Here is a 20658-nt window from a genome sequence, read left to right as displayed (position 1 = left end):
AAAGTAGAATCAGAGAGGCCAAATAGGAAGTAGTTTCATTAAATAATGGTGGCTTAAGTGAGTGTCGGGGTGGTGAGCAGTGGTGAAATTCAGAATTTAGTATAAGGTGTAGCCACCAGTATTTGCTGATCAACTGAATGCAAAGTTGCAGAAAACAAGAAAAGTCAAAGATAAAGGATTGTAGATGGAAGATGAAGCATCCAAGAACATATTTTTGATATTCATCAAGTCAGAAGAAAGCCAGAATGCTTGCCCAAAAACTCGAGAGAGGGAATGTGAAGCACAGGAATCCAGTTGCCGCCAGTAATTTGTGGAGAAAGGTTGAGAGCACTGTTTCTGAGGAGGCCTTCCAGGAAATTTAATAAGGTTCTGTAGTGGTAAATACATGTAGTCAAAATTTATAGCTACCTGTCAGTGCTAAAGCTACTTTTACACTTCCGAGCTTACAGTTTAAATATAATGTTTTTTAAAAACTATAATCCTGACTTCCCAGAAAAAAACAACATGTAGACTATAAAGCAAAACACATACACTTTGGATCCATGGTAGAGTTCCATTGATAATGTTAAACAAACTTCAGATCTAATCCTGGATCTTCTTCCATTTAAAAGGTCTACTCTTTTTGTCTGTTTCATCTAGTTCCTTGCAAATTTTACCTTAGATACTAAAATGATAAACTAATAACTAAAAGTATATAGTAAAATATATTAAAAGGTAAATACATATTAGACAACCCTCTCTAACCCCCAATCCCAGTGAAATCGGCCTTCAGAGCTCTCTGTCTCCCTTTCTACCTACTTACTTATCAAGGAGTGCCAAGGAAATCTTCAGATACGTATACTAAATGTATGATTCTTGGTTTAAGATATCAGAGTAGTGCTCAATAAAAATAAATGCGTGCTGACAGTATTTGTGCCTGGGGCTTCTTCTGTCAGCTACCATCCTTTACCACCCAGTTGCTGCAGCGGGTCCCGCTGTCTCAATATCCTGCTTTGGCTGAGCCCTGGCTTCAAGTACAGAACTAGTTAAGAAGGATTTGGGCAGATATGGACCGTGACTTCCTTTACAGGTACTACATGGGAACTAGGTCCTCTGCAGCCACATAAACCTGGTTTCTAGGATGGGTTCAGAAAGAAACAGAACCTGGTGTTCTATTTAACGCTGTTTGTATGTGACAGAATGACCTAAAACCTGCAGAGTCAGAATCATTGCACTACTCAGACAATGCTAAATGCATTTAATTTATAGGAGTAAAATGATTTTTAGTAATATTTTGACAACAGGAAATTTACCATGGAGAAGGTCTTTTTACAGAACTGCAAAACATCTGAATGTTAAATTAACCATTTAGTTTCTTTTTTTTTTAATGCCACCAAGAACCAGGCCTTCTGAGCACTGGTCAGTAACTTCCTTCCGAAAATACACAAAATGTGTACATATTTCTATACCAAAAACCAGTGTAAAAATTTCCACAACATAAAAGAGCTGCTTTTTGTGTGTTTTCTGACCCCCAGAGAAATGCTAATAAATTCACATTCAAAGAATATTATGTTCATTCTACTTCTATAAAGTCTCCTTCGGTGCAGTTTGCCCCAGGGGGAAATTTGCCAAACTATGAAAAAAATATTTAAAATATTGTCATTCTCATCTGCCACTTCACTTCAACTTTTATTGAAACATTCAGACATTGTTAAAGGAAAAAATAGTTGTTTGGGGGTGTTTCTGTTGTTGGAAACAACACCTAGGTAAATGAGTGCCATTAGTAAAGGTGGAAACTTTTCACAGGAACTTCATTCTCTAGCCTTATATGGCAATCGACTGCCATTTTAATTAATGCATACATTAAAGGTGCTGAGGCTTAATAGATAAATGATAATATAGCATGAATTAGTTTTAGAAACTGGTTAGGCTTCAGCAGAGCAGGGCGCTAGCCCTGCTGCGAACATCTAACCTCACCCACATGACATTTTCAGAGGTGCCGTATAGACACCTGGATAGAATATAGCATCACTAACACACAAAGAACTTCCCAAACTTTCCGTGTCTCAAATGGAAGGGTATTAAAAAGGAAAGAGAAAAGAGTGACCACTCTGCTTCATAGACAGCTACAGGCCCTCATGTAAGAAAATCACTGTAAGGAATACTGACTTTCTTCACTGCCTCCAAAGGGAAGAACAGCAGCAGAGCCCAGAAACACTACAAGGACTGAAGTTCTCATCATGATTAACTATACACAAATCCTCACATAAAATCTAAATGGGTTCTATTATATAGCACGTGCTAATGACCACTGAAAACTCATCAAATTAGTACAAAAAATATATATTTTCCTACCATATTATTCTTAATGTAATGGATCATTTATGATGCTTATTAACTTTGGTGTTGGCATTTAATATATTAAAGTGGGGATTATTTAAAACATCATAGAAAAAATATTCTATATTTAATCTTTTATCCTAAAGATAACTATGTTTTTGTAGTATCTCTTATTATTCTGATAGCTCCAAATTATGATAGTTATTTAAATATAAGAGAAAATATATGAGAAAAAAACCAAATAGAATACATGAGAAAAGGCGGTTGGGAGGGATGTTTTTCAAACGACTTTATAGCTTCCACAGTGCTTACTTTCTTTTGCTAAGGCTTCAAACAAAGCTATTCCTGAAAATGACCAAACCAGCTGTGCCAGCAGTCTCCAGCCTTAGTCAAATGCTGTGTTTGGTAACAGCAGCTATGCTTAACAACTGAAGTTCTAGCCTTGGCCGTCTCTGGCCCCGGCCGCATGGTGAATTTCCCTTGGGAGTGATTTTTGCTCTCATTTTTGTTGAATGATCTCATTCATGAGTCTTTAAAATGGAAATGTCTGAGACTCAACTTCTTTTCTCTCAAAACATCCTTTGGCCCCATCCACAAATGTGCCAAACCTCACTTTGGCAACTTTGAAGTTCTCCGTATCAAAGGCTGGGAGACATGGGGACCCCACCTCTGGCACTGCAGACCCCAGCCTGTAATATCAGAGCCCCTTATTTCACCCATGAGTATGTTGCTCAAGCTCTTCCCATCCATTGTCCATTCTCTCTTCCGTATCTTCAAACTTTTCACACATTCCAATACTGCCAGTTTCTGTGCTGACACTCCCTAATTCTTAACACCTCCCTGACCTCTGAAGTCTACCCCCATCCATCTGCTGAACTTTCTTTTTCTGAAGTCACCAATAACAGCTAATGTGATGTCCAAATGATTCCTTTTGATACTTGTTTTTGCTATCACTTCAGAGGCAGCTTGCTTCTTACAACAGTATACCTTCAGCTTTGCTGACAACATTTCTTGGTCTTTTCCTATCTCCTGAGCTTACCCGCACAATCAACTACAGTGATCTCATTTATTATTAAGGCTTAAATTACCTTCTGTCTGTAATATTTCCCAAATATATGTGTAATAGACTGTATACCCACACAAACAAACACACCGGTCCAGATGTGTCTTTTGAGTTTCAGTCATGAAGACATAACTGTATACTGAAAAGTCACACTTGGAGGTCATACCTATTCAAGACACAACCAATCATTTCTCCCTTCAAACTTTCTCATTCCCTTGAGTGCCTTTGTTTTAGCAAAAAAAAAAAAAATCCCATTTATCCACTTTTTAAGCCAGATAGCTGGAAACCACATCAGCTCTGACCCTCTTAGACATGCAATGAGTCTGCCTTCTACATAGCCCTTGAATTTGCACAGTTCTCTCCATTCAGACTGCTTATCCCTAGTGCTTGCACGTACCATCTCTCTCATATACTGCAAAAACTACCATGCCTCCCAACCTCCCTTCTTGCTTGTCATTAGTCCACTCTGTACCCTATGACATCATGCCACTCCCTGCTTGAGATTCTTCAACAATTTTTCATTGCTACTAAGATAAAATCCAACTTAAGGCCTTGAGTTTACTATATGGCCTCTACCTACAGATTCATCTCCAGACTGATTTCTGTATACATTGACACATATTTTATTCTGAAAATGTACTCAAATTCTTTCACTCCCTTCATGTCCCTCATCTGTTCATGTTCTTGGCCAACAATTTCATTTCTGCCAAGAATCCTCCTCTTCACATCACCTTCTTCTGGCTAATTTGACTGCTCCTCCAAGTCTCAATTGAAGCATAAGTTTCTCAAGAAGAACTTCTCTAGCCCCCGATGAACATAAATTCTTTAGTATGTGGCTGAACACCACCCTGCATTCCTCCATTATAAGATATTTTCCAGCTTACTATCATTAGTTATTTACCATCTGCTTCCTCACTATATATAAATTCTATGAGAAAAATGATGATAGCTATCTTCCCACTGCAGTTTACCCAAGACCCCCTTTCACACTTAATACAAAGCATGCATTCAAAACATAATGAACAAATAATAAATACGGCAAATTGTATATCCTAAGGCTTTCTTGCCTTTTAATAAATAAGCATAGAAAAGACATATATAATCAACAGATTATGCTGAGGGAATGTGTAAGCATAAATCCTATGGCCTAGTACCCTAGACACTGGATGGTTATGGAGGGCTTCTGGGATACAGATCCCCCATCTGTGCTCTCACAATGAGAGTTGGATGTTTATTTGTTCCTCTTGTCTCTGCTTTCTTGTATTGATCAGTGCAATATTTAGCTGACCCACATTAATCATTTTGAAAGTCTCTGGATATCAAAGAGCGGGGCTTATGTGCAAACACATTTTGCTTAAATTGGTTCCAGATGATCATGCTAAAAACAACCTATTTTAAGAAGAATCAACTATGAGTAATGTGAGAATTAAAGTGAGGAAATGAAGACTTAAGCTAAACAGAGAGGAGGGGATTTACAAGGAAATCAAAGTAAGATGCATTAGTCTGCTACAAGAGCTTTCTTTTTCTTCTTAGTAAATGTAATGGCAGCCTAATAACAAACATTTAAATGGTTCTAAGTACATAACTGAGGATACCAGTACTATTCATCTCACTTCTTTAACCACTGTCTGATCCGTTTCCGAAACAGGAACGCTCTAATGGATTTAAATAGCTGTGCCTGAAAATCAGGTTTATGATTCTGATCCTACTTTATTCCCACTTTACATTAAACTGCCATTCTCTACACTAAAGAAAGTTCAGTGAGCTACGTAGTTATCGAATTGCTTACTTCCTCCAGGTTTATCTGCTTTTTCGTTGTTGTGGTTTCCTTAATAGTGCATGTCTAGCTCTTTGATATTTCCCACCCCAAACTCTTTTTGACCTCATGACCTAATTACACAGTTGATGATGCTTACCGAGAATCAATGTCCCTGAATGCCATCCTGTTCCCTACGTCCCATTACAACCTCACGTTGTACATTGTTGTGCCTTCCTATAACCTGACCTGTAAGCAGTTAGATACCACTGTAATTACGTAATTGCTCTTGGGATGTTCTTTTTCCCCATCAGACTAAAAGCACTGTGAGTAAAAGGAAAATAATAAATGCTGGTCAAGAACCTTAGTAGTTCTAAAGAATACAGGTATTTAATTTTATAAAAATAACTAGGCAAATCCATGGCCTTGTTGAGAGACAGATCAAATTGAGTGCTTCTGCCTTTTAATTTTTATCGACAAAACAGAAGAAAATCCTCAAGATTTAGAATTAGTTTTGACAAATAAAAGACAAAAGTCTTCTCATCACAGCTGAAACAGACATTTCTGTTTTCTTCCTAATATTCTTGATCTTGTAATTCATATAAAATTATTTCAGGAGCCTCTTATTTGCATTTCCAGAAAAAGTTCATTTTGGCCTCAATCTATTATATGTTTGCAAGATGAATCTTCTTAGTGTAATACTTATTGTGTCAGAGCAATGTTGATTTTTTCAAATACACATATTGCCAACATTATAAGATTAAAGTATTTTTTCAAATATTAAAGGTCTTTCACAATCTGACTTAATCCTATCATCCATCCTTGCTTTGAATCATTCTGAAGATCTTTCTATTCTGGTCAAATTTATTTGCTTCCTACCCCTCCACACCTACTTGCACAAATTATTAATTAATTTTTATCTTATTTTGTCACATATACTGAATATCAACCTTTACCTCAACTGACTCAAATCCTACCCCATCCTTCTGGAGTTCCCAGTTAAAACCCCTATCTCCTAAAAAGGATATTTTAGAATATTCAGCTTGAAATAAACTCTTTGTCTTTTCAGTTTTAAAAAACTTTTGGAGCTTAAACATAAAAGTTTATTTCTTGCTCAGAGAACAGTATTGAACCAGTTTACAGGTCATCAAGGTCAGTGAATTGTTCAGTGACCTGGAAGATAGAGTCAGTGCTCTTCAGTGCACGGCTTGTAAGGTGGCCTTGGCAGTGGGCTGCATTCCAGCTTACCAGAAGGGGACAGAGGGTAGAAGAGCACTAAGAAGAGAGCTAGCCAGAATTTGAGATGGAGAACATCACATTTACTCACAATTCCATTGGTGACTCACATGCCATTTCTAACTTCATGGGAAATTTCAAATGTCCTCTACATGGACATTTCTGCTTTAATTGCTATTTGTATCATTTTTACTATTTAACATTTTACACATGTATTCCTTACTTGCTTCAACCCACAGTTCTTTACAAATACCAGAGATCTTCAACAAGATTCTCCTAGATCCTGGCTTGTAGTCAGTTCCTTACTGAATTCACTAACAGGGGCTTCTAAGTGCAGATATTTTTAGATACGGTAAAGAGCGAGAACCATACATTTTAGGCACCAGATGTAAGGGGACAGAGCTGCCATGAGGTTGTAAAAATTGCAGAGAGAGAATGGTGTTCTCAGCCAAACAGAGGGCTTATCAACTCCAGCAAGGAGGTGGGATGTAAGAGAGGAGGCAGACAGAGCTACACTGTTATTCTTTTGAAGCATTCAAGCTGTCTCATTTATAGAGAAAAATAACATTATTACTTCTAAGAAACATCCTATTTTAAGAAAATGGTGTATTCTCAGAGACCAGTACACATCATCAGTTTGAACAGGTACATGAATTGAGGCCACTTGATAGAAGAAGTAGTTGAGACTGGTAGGAATGTAATTGATGGTGATTGGTTACTTACTTTGAGCTGAGGTTGCTCCCCTTAGGGATGCCTGACCATGTAGAGCCAGACTGAGAATCAAGAAAGAACCACGAGAGTTAAAAAGGAAACCAAAGAAGAGCCCAATAGGAAGCAATTAAAAAATGATTAAAAGGGAAGTGGGGCCTAAATGAAATCTAATGGGTGGTCATCTGTGGTGTCCCAAGTATACATTATAGTTGATTTCAGGAGGAATCTGGAAATAACTAGTAAAATCTTAAAAATGGACACGTGCTCAGAGCTAACATTCTCATTGATATGGTTTGGCTCTGTGTCCCACCCAAATCTCATGTCGAATTGTAATCCTCAAGTGTCAGGGGAAGAACCTGTTGGGAGGTGACAGCATCTTGGGGGTAGTTTCCTCCATGCTGTTCTCATGATGGTGAGTGAGTTCTCATGAAATCTGATGGTTTAAAAGTGTGTGGCAGTTCCCCTCGCTCTCTCTCTCTCCCCTGCTCTGCCCCTGCTCTGCCATGGTAAGATGTGCTTACTATTCCTTCACCTTCTGCCATGATTGTAAGTTTCCTAAGGCCTCTCAGTCATGCTTGCTGTTAAGCCTACAGACTGTGAGCCAATTACACCTCTTTTCTTTATAAACTACTTAGTCTTAGGAGTTCTTTATATCAGTGAGAAAACAGACTAATACACCCTTCAAAAATGTTGGAAAAGACAGTGCCGAGAGCTGGTTGGGTGGCAGGTATAAATTCCGAGATAGCAAAATGGGAAACTGCTGCAGACAGCAAACTACTGGAAATAACTCTCCCCCTCCATATACAACCAATTTTGTATTGCTGATTCCATCTCTAGAAATGTCCTCTCACCATGGCACAAGTCCAGTCTACACCACTATCTGTTTTCACCTGGAATATTAAATATCCTCCTTATTGGTCTTTCCACATTTACTCTTAACTTTCTCCAATTGACTTTCCATACTGCAACTAGAATGATCTTTAAAATTGCTGTATTTTTATGGATTACTCAAACAATAGACCCTAAATCAAGAACTTGGATGCAGGCAATCTGCTTGAGATGGAATCACAGAATGCACAGGTAAGGGGGTGTTGGAAATGTGACAGGAAGTGGCAACAGGCCCAGAATGGGATACTACAATGGGCCATGGAGCTTAGTTCCACTGCGCACTGTCTGAGAAACCACGCAGAACACATATTAGAATGGCCTCAGCCCAGGCGTGGTAGCTCATGCCTGTAATCCCAGCACTTTGGGAGGCTGAGGCGGGTGGAACACCTGAGGTCAGGAGCTCCAGTGCAGCCTGACCAACGTGGTGAAACCCCATCTCTATTAAAAATACACAATTAGCTGGGCATGGTGCCATTCGCCTGTAATCCCAGCTACTTGGGAGGCTGAGGCAGGAGAATTGCTTGAACTCAGTAGGCAGAATTTGCAGTGAGCCAAGATGGCACATTTGCACTCCAGCCTGGGCAACAAGAGCAAAACTCTGTCTAAAAGAGAGAGAGAGAGAGAGAGAGAGAGAGAGAGAATGGTGTCACTGAGGAATGGGAGCAACCTCATTTGTGGAGTGTAACTCTAGGGGACATTTAAACTTTAACAAGGGCAAAGAAGCCTCTTCTGCCTACCCATAGAGTTCATAAGACTTTGGAGGGCTTAATATTACCATGCATCTATCCTCGGAAGTTCCCATTCTAGGTCTCAGAATCTTAATAACCAAATGGTATTAAGGAGAGATTCTGTTACAAAACTGAGCTTCCTAATATCTTAAAGTAATAAAGTATAATAAAGTATTAGGAACTCTGAGAATCATGAAGTATTAGGACCCCGGTTTTTGCATAAGGGACCTACCAGATTGTGTGTTTCAGCTTCTTTCACATTTCGTCTCCTGTTATATTTTTAATACAGCCTGTCCTGTGGCTACAGAATATTTTCCAGTTTTTAAACTGTGCCCTGAATAATAGTTGTGAATCTGAGCCTGTTATTTTCTTTCATCAAGGATTCTAGGGATATGGACAAATGCCAGACAACTCCACAATACATATAATTAGCACTGCTCCCATATGTGCTCAAGTATAAAAGTAGTTGCATAAGTTAATGGTTCTGCTTCAACCTTTACCTCAAACCAATCCACAAGGGAGACTGAGTAAGTATGACACGACAAGCTCCAGGGATTATCACCACCCCGACTTGCCATCACCAGCAATAGTTTTTGTTGCTATATGACCAGTGAATCCTTCAGTTGGAACCCCATTCTTAGAATCTGCTTTTTAATATAACTTCTGGTATTATCCCTCTTAGTTGGAGTTCCTTAAATAGAAAATCCTGAGATAAGGACTTCCGTGCAGGTAGTTTATTTAAGATAGGATCCAAGAAGCACAAGTGAAGCAGTAGAGGAAGGAGGCCAGAGAAACGGAGAAGCTAATAAACAGGTTACTCTGACCTCAGCGGAAGCTTCATCCCCCTAGGGCATTCTAAAGGACCATGTCAAAATTTCTCAGAGTTTTCCCACTGAGGGAAGAAAAATTCTACTGACTCTTTTTCTTTTTGCTGAAAACTGATGGTCATGACTTGAAATGCCTAATATTGCTCGCTCGTATGACAGCTGAGCAAGACATGATAACGGCACAAAAAGAAAACTCGGGCAGGAAGGCTGAGAGATGAGGGTGCTTGAAATTGGAAGTGGCCAGTGAGCCTGCAAATAGTCCATCTCAGCTGCATTGAGGTTAGAGTTAGATGAGGAGACAGTGTCTGCCTCACTGACATGCCTCTCTTCACCTTAAAATTATTCAAAGATTTCCTATTGCCAAGCCCCAAAGCCGTGTTACAAGCAGTAACTCCCCCTGTCCCTGGACCCCCTACCACTCTGCCCTTTAGTCATGCTGGTCTATTTTCTGTTCCTCAGACATACTCAGGCAATATCAGTGCCTTTCCATGCATTGCTCTGGCTAAAACACATTTGCCCTTACCTTTACTTTGGCTATAACCAACACACACATCAGGTTTCTTGAATATCATTTCTCTAGAGGTTGCTGCCCTGAAATGTCAGGTAAGGTGAGCTGTACTCCCATCACATCCTGCATGTCCACTTTTTGAACGCTCTTTATCCGTATTGGTCCACAGTCAATGTCTGATCAGATCTTGCCCACTTGATTGTAAATTCCATGAGAAAAGTTTTGTCTCACTTCTCTAACATCTAGCCAAAGTGTCACACAGTAACCTCTTAATTAGTAAGTCTTCATAGAAGGGAGGAAGAGAGGGAGGGAGGCAACAAGAGTGAAACTGTCTAAAAAAAAGAGAGAGAGAATGGTCTCACTGAGGAATGGGAGCACCATCATTTGTGGAGTGTAACTCTAGTGGACATTTAACCTTTAACAAGGGCAAAGAAGCCTCTTCTGCCTACCCGCAGAGTTCATAAGACTTTGGAGGGAGGGACGAGAGGGAGGAAAAGACAACCTAGAGCTAAGGTATAAGATGAGAGAACAATTGGCAGAGCTATTTTGATCTGAAATATTGAGCTAGTGGTTAGGGATTGATTTCAAAACAAGAGGTCAGACTCAGACAATAGAAAGAGAAAGCGGTCTAGATATGAAAATAGAAGACAGCCAGATTTGGGGGCAGGCATAGCATACATTCCAGCAACCGCCAGCCAATAGGTGCAACTGCTCATTACAATTTCTCTGCAGGGAAGGCAATATTAACACGTCATTACACAAGCAAGCACATTTTGTCTTCCCATTTGCTACAGCATGAATTCAACAGATGCTCATGGAGGGCCTGTCTGAAAGACTCAAAGTTCTTTGAGGAAACCTGTTATGTTTGCAGTTCTCCAAGAGTTCACGGTCTCATAACACAGAACTCAACCATACTATTACATAATTTGGATATGAAGAAAATAAACAGTATTAGGATATAACCGCCTTTGTAATAATTCAGCATAATTATGGTATTTGTTATTTTTACCTCTTTTTTGTAATGAAATTATGATAAATGCCTTAAAGAATTATTAGTAGACTAAGATGCATATTTGAATTTGCCACAGCATTTACTAACTGTAAATGTAAAGGCTTATGTAGTTATGACAAGAGAAACAAAACACTGTTTCTGAATCCTTTCAAAATAATACAGAAGGAAGTACACATGAACTCTTTGCACAACAGCTGCTTCTGAAACTTTGCACTTTATCATTCAGTGCCCCGGGGGAGTAACAGCTACGTTGGTTGCCTTCCCCTTCTCAGCCTCCTCTTTTAGTAGCAAATTCTTGTGGCTTGAGTATTTATAACACCAGGAACATGAATATTTAGAAGAACCAATAATGATCGAACTGCAGAAAAGTTACAATTTGTTTAATAGGTTAATTAAGTAAGCAAATACATAGAAAAGAACCCAGTATATAAAAAAAATGTGCAGCAGGATTAACTTTCCATTCCTCCTGATGTGAGTACCGGTGAACACTTAGCTGAGCCTGGTTATTGCAGAGACTGTCAGGGTTCCTGTCTAGATCCATTCTTGTTGCCTTCCTGACCCAGAAGCTCTGACCTAAGGTCTACTAAGATGCAACTCCAGTATCAAAGCTAATATGATCATTATTGACCACTCTGATAGATTTCTGCTGCCACCAGATGCATATCTGCTGTGCTGTTTTTTCTACTTCTGTCTTGTTATTACAACAAATCAGGATGTATTAACATAAAGAAGGTGTAGGAAAGAGTGTATGCTTTGGCAACACACAGATCAGGACCCAAATCCTTGACCAGATTCATGTTTGCTCAGTTATCCTTCTGATTCATCTGAGCTTTAGTTCCTCACCCGGAAAGGAGGGAGGAACATAGCAGAAACACCCCTACTTCCACACAATGGCCCTTCATGCCTGTCCTGAAACTTCACTATGTTTTCATGCAAAAAACATGAAACATACTTCTCCTTATGAATGCTCACATCTGCTGTGATTAGTTCTGATTTGTGCCTGTGGAGTAGAAAAACTGATTCTCCTGGGAACAAAAATATATTTCAGAAAACCCAATCTTATTTTTTTATAGATAGAAAGAAAACATATAGCTAATAAGGGAAGAAATTGAAACAGAGAAGAGTATTGATTCTTTTCTGGGGGGAAATATATCTACAAAGATAATTGGGCCAAATAGTATAGAAAGGATTTAGGATCATCACTCAGGACAGGATCTCAACAATTTTCATTACACACTTCTCTTTTTCCAATTTTGTGTGTGTCTTAGTCTGCTCAGGCTGCTATGATGAACTACCATAAACTGGATGGCTTATAAATAATAAAAATGTATTTCTTACAGCTCTGGAGGCTGGGAAGTTCAAAATCAAGGTAACTTCAGTGTCTGGAGAGGACAGGGCAGCTCTCTGAGGCCTCTTTAACAAGAAAACTAATCCCATGCTTATGGGTTACAGTTTCATAATTTAATTACCTCCCAAAGGCTCCATCTCTTAATATCATCACATCTGTAATTAGATTTCAACATATGAATGGGAGTATGGGGGCACAACATTCAGATCATAGCAGTGTATTTCAAAACACACACATTAGTGAATGGAGAAAATGAATCACAGCTGTCTTGCCAGCAACACTCCTCCCGTCTGCCAGAGCACATCCTACAGTGCAGTGTGCAGGACAATTTGCAGCTGTCCTCAATTTGGGGACTGGAAACTGGGTCTAATGCAACTATACCACTACCTAGTTCTGGGTCTTTGGAGAGGTGGTTGCAGTGGTTTGAAATGGTGGATCTCAAAAGATTTGTGTACACTCTAACTTCCATACAATGAGGAACCTCAGATTGTGACGTTATTTGGGAAAAGGTTTTTTTGTTTGTTTGTTTGTTTCCTAAATGTGACTCAGTTAAGAATCTCATAATGAGATCTTACTGAATTTACGGTGGGTTCTAAATCCAATGGCATGTGTCCTATAGAAGAGGCGAAATCTCAGAGACACACTGAGAAGAAAGCCATGGAAAGACAGAGGCAGAGATTAAAGTGGTATAGCCCTAAGCCAGGCAAGGACCATAGCCATGAAAAGCTGTAAGAGGCAAGGAAAGACTCTTTTCTACAGCCTTCATCTTGATCTCTTGACATCTTGATCTGGGACTTCTGGCCTAGAGAAGTATGAGAGAGTAAATGTCTGTGGTTTTAAGTCACAATTACCATGTATGGTAATTGCTTATGGCAGTCTCAGAAAGCCAATACAGTGGGACTCAGTTTCCTCACATATGAAACAATAGTGTTGGAGTACATGATCTCTAAAGGGTTTTCTAACTTGGTTACACTGACTATGATTAGCTGGCATATAGGCAGGCTGAAAAAAAATCCTGAGGCTAGAGGGAGGTTATTAAGGAATTTGAGAGATTCTCATTCCTTTGCCAACTTCCATATCCATATAATCTCACCACTCTGAGTGTATGCAAAGTCCAACTCAGAAATAAAACAAGTTTAAAGGCAGAAAAAAAATCAATCTTGTCATGATGCAGGATGCACATCTATAAATATCACAAGGCATTTATACAAACACTGTTTCCTAGCTGAGAAAATGTATTCTAAGGCCTGCCACTTAACACTTTATAGTTGTAGTGAAAATGAATTTAATCTGGTATTTTCCCTTTAGCTAAGTGATCACTTAAATTCATTTAATCATTCAAATAGCATTTATGGAACATTTATTCTGGCAGGATATTGTAGGATGTGCTGGAGATACAGAAATAATCAATGACAGCTCTGCTCTCCAAAAACATGGAGTTTAGAGGGGGCACCAGGCAAGTAAACCAAATGTTTTCTTTGTAATAAACTGTAATAAGCATGATAACTTCTATTTTAGAGGTATCCTCAGAAAGATGGAACATAAGGGATGAGAATTTAATTAGACACACAGGAATCAGGAACAGCTGATGAGGGGATATATGAAGTGTCCTAAAAGATAAGTAGATGTAATCAGGAAAATACATTACAGTGAAGTACAGTTACATGGAACGATACTGAGACCCGGACGTTCTACAGTGAAGCACAGCTACATGGAACGATACTGAGACCCAGACGTTCATGAGCTAAGCTGGTGCATAGTGTGCATGGGGTGGTGTGATGGGAAAGAGAGATAGGCAAAGATCATCATGTAATAATCGGATGTGTCTCAACTGAGTTAAGGCAGTGGGATAGACATGAAGAAGAAAGCTGACAGAACCTGGTGACTGAGTCTGGTTGGAAATAAAGAAAACAAAAGAATAGCTGTTGCTGACATGGCAATTTGTAGGACTAGTAGGATATGATGACTAGATGGGGCAGAGGATATGGGATGTGGGGAGTTCAGGCTATAAGTACTTGGAGGGTGTCTTCATTCAGTTGTCCAGTAGTGAGAGAAATCTAGAGTAATAAATTTGAATTAAATACTGACTTTTCCATCATCAGTGGATGAGATTTCTTTGGGAGAGTATACAGAGTTAAAGAACCAACACAGTAATTCTAGGGAACATCAGCGCTTGAGGAGGAAAAGCTGGGGGAGGAAAGTCCAAGAGTGAAAGAGGAGGTACTGACATACATGAAGGAGCAACAGCAGAGTGTGCTGACTTGTAAGTCAATAGATGAGGCGATTCACAAGAAAGAAGATTCCAGCAGCACCAGATGCTCTGAAAGATAAAATAAGAAAGAAGAAAAGGAGTCCGTTAGATACGGCAATTTGAAGACTGGCAAACATAGAATGAATTATTTTAGTAGAAACACACACAAAAAAAGAAATATCCAGATTACACAGTGATTCAGTGAAAAAATAGCCCAGGAAGCATAGGGCATGCTTGGCAGAAGTGTGGCTCTAAATGGAAAGAAGCATAGTGGGATACCAAGACAGGGGATGTCAAGAGTCAGGAAGCAAATGAGAGCAGGGACAATATCCTTGAGTATGATAGAGCAAGTGATGTTAAGAATGCAGGTTAAGGCCAGGTATGGCTCACACTCCCAGCAATTTGGGAGCCCGAGGCCGGTGGACCACCTGACGTCAGGAGTTCGAGGCCAGCCTGGCCAACATGGTGAAACCCTCTCTCTACTAAAAATACAAAAATTAGCCAGGCATGCTGAGAGGCACCCATAATCCCAGCTACTCAGGAAGTAGAGTCAGGAGAATCGCTTGAACCCAGAAGGCAGAGGGTGCAGTGAGCCGAGATCGCACCACTGCACTCCAACCTGGGCAACAGAGGACAGAGTGAGACTCTATCTAAAAAAAAGAAAAAAAAAAAGGAATGCAGGTTAAGATCTAGGCAGGGAAAGAGCCATCTGCCAATAAAACAGAGAATGAGGGAACAGTGGCCAGAGATTAATATCTGTTTCTAACAACTGCAGTAATGTACACAGTGAGGAGAAGGCTCTTGTTGTAACTTTGTCTCCTTCTTTAAAAAAATGAATAATAATAGTACCTATCTCACAGTTTTTAGTAAAAATTAAGTTAGAGAATACAAATAGACATTTCTCAAAGAAGTAATACAAATGGGAAACAGATATATTTAAAAATGCTTAACACCACTAGTCATCAGGGAAATGCAAATCAAACCCACAGCAAGACATCATCTTACCCCAGTTACAAAGGCTATTATAAAAAAGACAAAAAAGTGACAGATGCTGGTGAGGATGCAAAGAAGAGACTGTAAATTAGTACAGCCATTTTGGAACACAGTATGGAAGTTCCTCAGGAAACTAAAAATAGAATTATCATATGATCCAGCAATCCCACTACTGGGTATTTCACCAAAGAAAGTAAATCAGTGAAGGGATACCTGCACCCCCATTTTTATCACAGCACTACTCACAAAAGCCAAGATATAGAGTCTACCTAATTGTCCGTCAACAGATGAATGGATAAAGAAAATGTGGTACATGTACACAATGGAGTACTATTCTGCCATAAAAAAGAAGAAAATCCTGTCATTTGCATCAACATGAATGGAAATGGAGGTCATTATGTTAAGTGAAATAAGCCAGGCTCAGAAAGATAAAGATAAGTATCATATCATATATTCTCACTCATATGTGGGAGCTAAAAATGTAGAACTCGTGGAGTAGAATGATGCTTACCAAAGGCTGGGAAGGGAGATGGAGGAGAGAGGAAGAGAAGTTGGTTAACAGATACAAATATACTGTTAGATTCAAGAAATAAGCTCCAGTATACAAAGAACAATAGGGTGACTATGGCTAACAGCAGTATTTTGTTTATTTCAAAGTAGCTGGAAGAAAAGATTTGGAATGTTCCCAACACAAAGAAATGATAAATGTTTGAGGGGATGGATATCCCAGTTACCCTGATTTAATCATTACACATGATATGCTTGTATCAAAATATCACATGCACACCATAAACATGTACACATATTATGTACTAATGATTTTTTATAATGACAGGTTACATAGAATATAGTACAATTGTGCTTAGCACATATTAAGTTTTCAAATATTGACTATTGTTATTATTGCTATTTTTATTTTCTTAATAGCAGGAGGAAGAATATGAGTAGCAGTTTTTTTCTGGGAGTGTGTTGTTGGAGTAGGATGCAGCAACCAGACCGAATGCTAAGTCTTAAATGGCAGCTAGGAAAGTAAGAAAGTCATCTGTCCTCAAAAACACGAAAGAATCAACTGGAAACTTGTCATCCCACTTGGTGACTGGAAGTCATACATTTGTGATTTTCTAAATTGGAGAAAAGTAAGGCAGAGAAGGAAACAGGTTGGGATGATTTAGAGCTGGAGTGAGGCAGTGTGGACAAAGAAGAAGGACTGAAAGCAAACAAACTCAGAGGCTAGCAACGGAGTTGTTAGTTCATGAACCATGAAGTTCCCAGGTTGTGGAGAAGTAAATTGGGCTCCAGGTAGGTCTGGGATAAATTTTAGTTTTTAAAGGATATTTTTTTTTTTTTGAGACAGAGTCTCGCTCCATCACCAGGCTGGAGTGCAGTGGCATGATCTCAGCTCACTGCAACCTCCGCCTCCCGGGTTCAAGCAATTCTCCTGCCTCAGCCTCATGAGTAGCTGGGACTACAGGCATGCACCACCATGCCCAGCTAACTTTTGTATTTTTAGTAGAGACGGGGTTCCACCATGTTGGCCAGGATGGTCTCGAACTCTTGACCTTGTGATCTGCCCGCCTCAGCCTCCCAAAGTGTTGGGATTACAGGTGTGAGCCACTGCGCCTGGCCCTAAAGGATTTTAAATGTATATCTTTCAGAAAAACAGACAAAGTATCAAACAAACTATCTTGAAATCTAAGATTTTAATATTAGATTAAAAACTGTAGAGGTGTAGTTATGAACATTATTGCTCAGGCAAAGGGAAAACAAAGCCCACTGAGGCTAAAGGTAGGGACTGTGAGACTAAGTTTCCTACGGATCGGGTGTTCTCCATGCTAGATGCACATTTGAATCTATCATGAAAAATGAAAAATGGATTTGAAATCAACATCCATTTTCCACTCCCAGAGAATCTGCTTTACTTGTTCTGAAGATGGGATCCAGCTATCCGTGTATTTGGAACTTTCCCCAGGTTGATTCTTATTTGCTGTTAAAGTTGCAAACCATTCTAATAAATTCAGCCTTGAAAAGCAAAATGAATTCTGGTTAAATCATGATGCCAATTGATGATGCCGGTGACGATGATGATAGTAATAATAACATAATCATGGGAGTAATAGCGCAGCAGCAGTAGCAGCTGATACTCCAGGCACTCTAAACATTTTAAAATCCAGGATGAGGTAATCCCTATTTTGCAGGTTAGAAAATTGAGCCACAAAGTCAATCATTAACTTCCCCAAGGTCATAGAGCTCGTTAGTGGAGAGCATGAACTCAGGCATTGTACTTAAGAACTGTCATTCTTAACCATTATGCCACACTTTGACAATTTAACACTCAAAATTGCCAGTCCTTAAAGACATCTTCAAGGTTAATGTGCACGTTGGCATTAAAAAAGCAGATTAGTTTTCTCAGGAAGCTAAAATGAGCTAAAGTAAGACATACATATAAATATACAGTCATGTGCTGCATAACGATGTTTTACTCAATGACGGGCTGCATATAGAACAGTAGTCCCATAAGATGAAAATGGAGCTGAAAAATTCCTTTTCTAAGTCTAGATATGCTTAGATACACAAATATTTACTATTGTGTTACAACTGCCTACAGTATCCAGTACAGTAACATGCTGTACAGGTCTGCAGTCTAGGAGCAGCAGGCTATACCATACAGCCTAGATGTGTAGTAAGCTGTACCATCTAGATCTGTATAAGTGCACTCCATGAAACACTTCTCAGAACTCATGGCTGTCATTTAGCAATACATGACTGTATTACACCAAGGATAATCTACTAGTGTCTACTAGAAATAAAAATGAAGATTTCAGTCTGTCTGATCTCAAACTATTTAAGTAGCGGTTTTCTTTGAAAGAACACAGTTCACCACATATAAAATTAAATAGGTGAAAAAACAACCCTGTCAAATTATCATATAAAGATTTCACTGAGAGCTAAGACGTGACATCAAGATTAAAAGGTACACACATCCAGAAGCCAACAGAATCTTCAGAGTTTCTGTGGATAATTCTTTAAGTGATGTTCCATTTACAATTAAGGCCTCATAAGCAATTGCAATGAAAACAAAAATTGACAAGTGGAACCTAATTAAACCAAAGAGATCTGGCTGGGTGCGGTGGCTCATACCTGTAATCCCAGCACTTTGGGGAGGCTGAGGTGGGTGGATCACGAGGTCATGAGATCAAGACCATCCTGGCCAACATGATGAAACCCAGTCTCTACTAAAAATACAAAAACTAGCTGGGTGTGGTGGCACATACATGTAGTCCTAGCTACTCGGGAAACTGAGGCAGGAGAATCGCTTGAAGCTGGGAGGTGGAAGTTGCAGTGAGCCAAGATCTCACCACTGCACTCCAGCCTGGCGACAGAGCAAGATTCTGTCTCAGGAAAAAAAAAAAAAAACTAAAGAGCTTCTATACAGCAAAGGAAGCTATCAACAAATAGACAACCTACAGAATGAGAAAAAATATTCACAAACTATGCATCTCACAAAGATGAAATATCCAGAATCTATAAGAAACTTAATTTGATAAACAATAAACCAATAACTCCATTAAAAAAGGAGCAGAAGACATGGACAGACACTTCTCAAAAGAAGTCATACAAGCAACCAAAAAACATATAAAAAAAGTTCTACATCACTAATAACCAGAGAAATGCAAATCAAAACCACAATGAGATACCATCTCTCACCAGTCAGAATGGCTATTATTAAAAATTCAAGCCAGTTGCAGTGGCTCACTCCTGTAATCCCAACACTTTGGGAGGCTGAGACAGGCAGATCACAAGGTCAGGAGTTCGAGATCAGCCTGGCCAATATGTTGAAACCCTGTCTTTACTAAAAACACAAAAATTAGCCGGGCATGGTGGCTTGTAGTCCCAGCTACTTGGGAGGCTGAGGCAGGAGAATCACTTGAACCCAGGAGGTGGAGGTTGCAGTGAGCTGAGATTGTGCCACTGCACTCCAGCCTGGATGACAGAGCGAGACTCCGCCTAAAAAAAAAATCAAAAAACAACAGATGCTGTCCAGGCTGTGGAGAAAAGGGATTGCTTATACACTATTTGTGGGAATGTAAATTAGGTTAGTCACTGTGCAAAGTGGTTTGGAAATTTCTCAAAGAACTTAAAACAGAACTACCATTTGACAAAGCAATTTCATTATTGGGTATACATCCAAAAGAAAACAAATCATCCTACCAAAAAGATACATGTACTTGCATGTTCTTCTCAGCACTATTCAAATTAGTAAAGACATGAATCAACCTAGGTGCCTGTATTAGTTAGTTTTCACGCTGCTATAAGGACATACATGAGACTGGGTAATTTATAAAGGAAAGAAGTTTAATTGATTCACACTTCCAAATGGCAGGGGAGGCCTCAGGTAACTTAATAACATGGCAGAAGGAGAAGCAAAGACATCCTTCTTCACATGGTGGAAGGAAGGAGAAGAATGAGAGCCAAGTGAAGGGGAAAGCCCCTTATAAAACCACCAGATCTTATGAGAACTTACTCACCATCACAAGAATAGCATGGGGGAAACTGTCCCTGATTCAAGAACCTCCCACCAGGTCCCTCCCACCACATTTGAGGAGTATGGGAACTACAATTCAAGATGAGACTTGGGTGGGGACACCACCAGACTTTATTGTGCCCATCAGTGGTGGACTGGATAAAGCAAATGTGGTACATATACACCATAGAATACTATGAAGCCATAAAAAAGAATGAAATCACGTCTTTTGCAGTACCAGGGATGCATCTGGAGGCCATCACTCTAAGCTAACTAATGCAGAAATGGAAAACCAAATACCACATGTTCTCACATATAAAGGGTAGCTAAACATTGAGTACCCATAGATGAAAACATGGGAACAATAGATGCTGGAGACTACTGATGGGAAGAAAGAAAGGGAGGCATGGGTTGAAAAACTATCAGGCACTATGCTGAGGATCTGGGAGATGGGGTCATTTGTACTTCAAACCTCAGCATCATGCAATATACTCAG

The 20658-nt window shown here is 39.4% G+C and overlaps 1 long non-coding RNA gene across 12 annotated transcripts in view; it reads right to left on the bottom strand.

The window, feature by feature from the left end:
* Positions 1-20658, bottom strand: part of LOC108587907 (uncharacterized) — a 651298-nt gene that overhangs the window by 417045 nt on the left and 213595 nt on the right. Inside the window, exon 2 of one of the 12 annotated variants that reach the window (XR_013525364.1) lies at positions 14629-14716. The exons of the other annotated variants lie outside the window; for them this stretch is intronic. This is a non-coding gene — a long non-coding RNA (uncharacterized LOC108587907). The remainder of the gene's footprint in view (positions 1-14628; positions 14717-20658) is intronic. 12 annotated transcript variants of the gene reach the window in all.

This window comes from Callithrix jacchus, chromosome 13, assembly GCF_049354715.1.
Source record: "Callithrix jacchus isolate 240 chromosome 13, calJac240_pri, whole genome shotgun sequence".
In the NCBI taxonomy this organism is placed as follows: domain Eukaryota; kingdom Metazoa; phylum Chordata; class Mammalia; order Primates; family Cebidae; genus Callithrix; species Callithrix jacchus.
The sequence above is the reverse complement of the archived record's forward strand: the minus strand, read 5'-3'. Positions and strand labels throughout refer to the sequence as shown.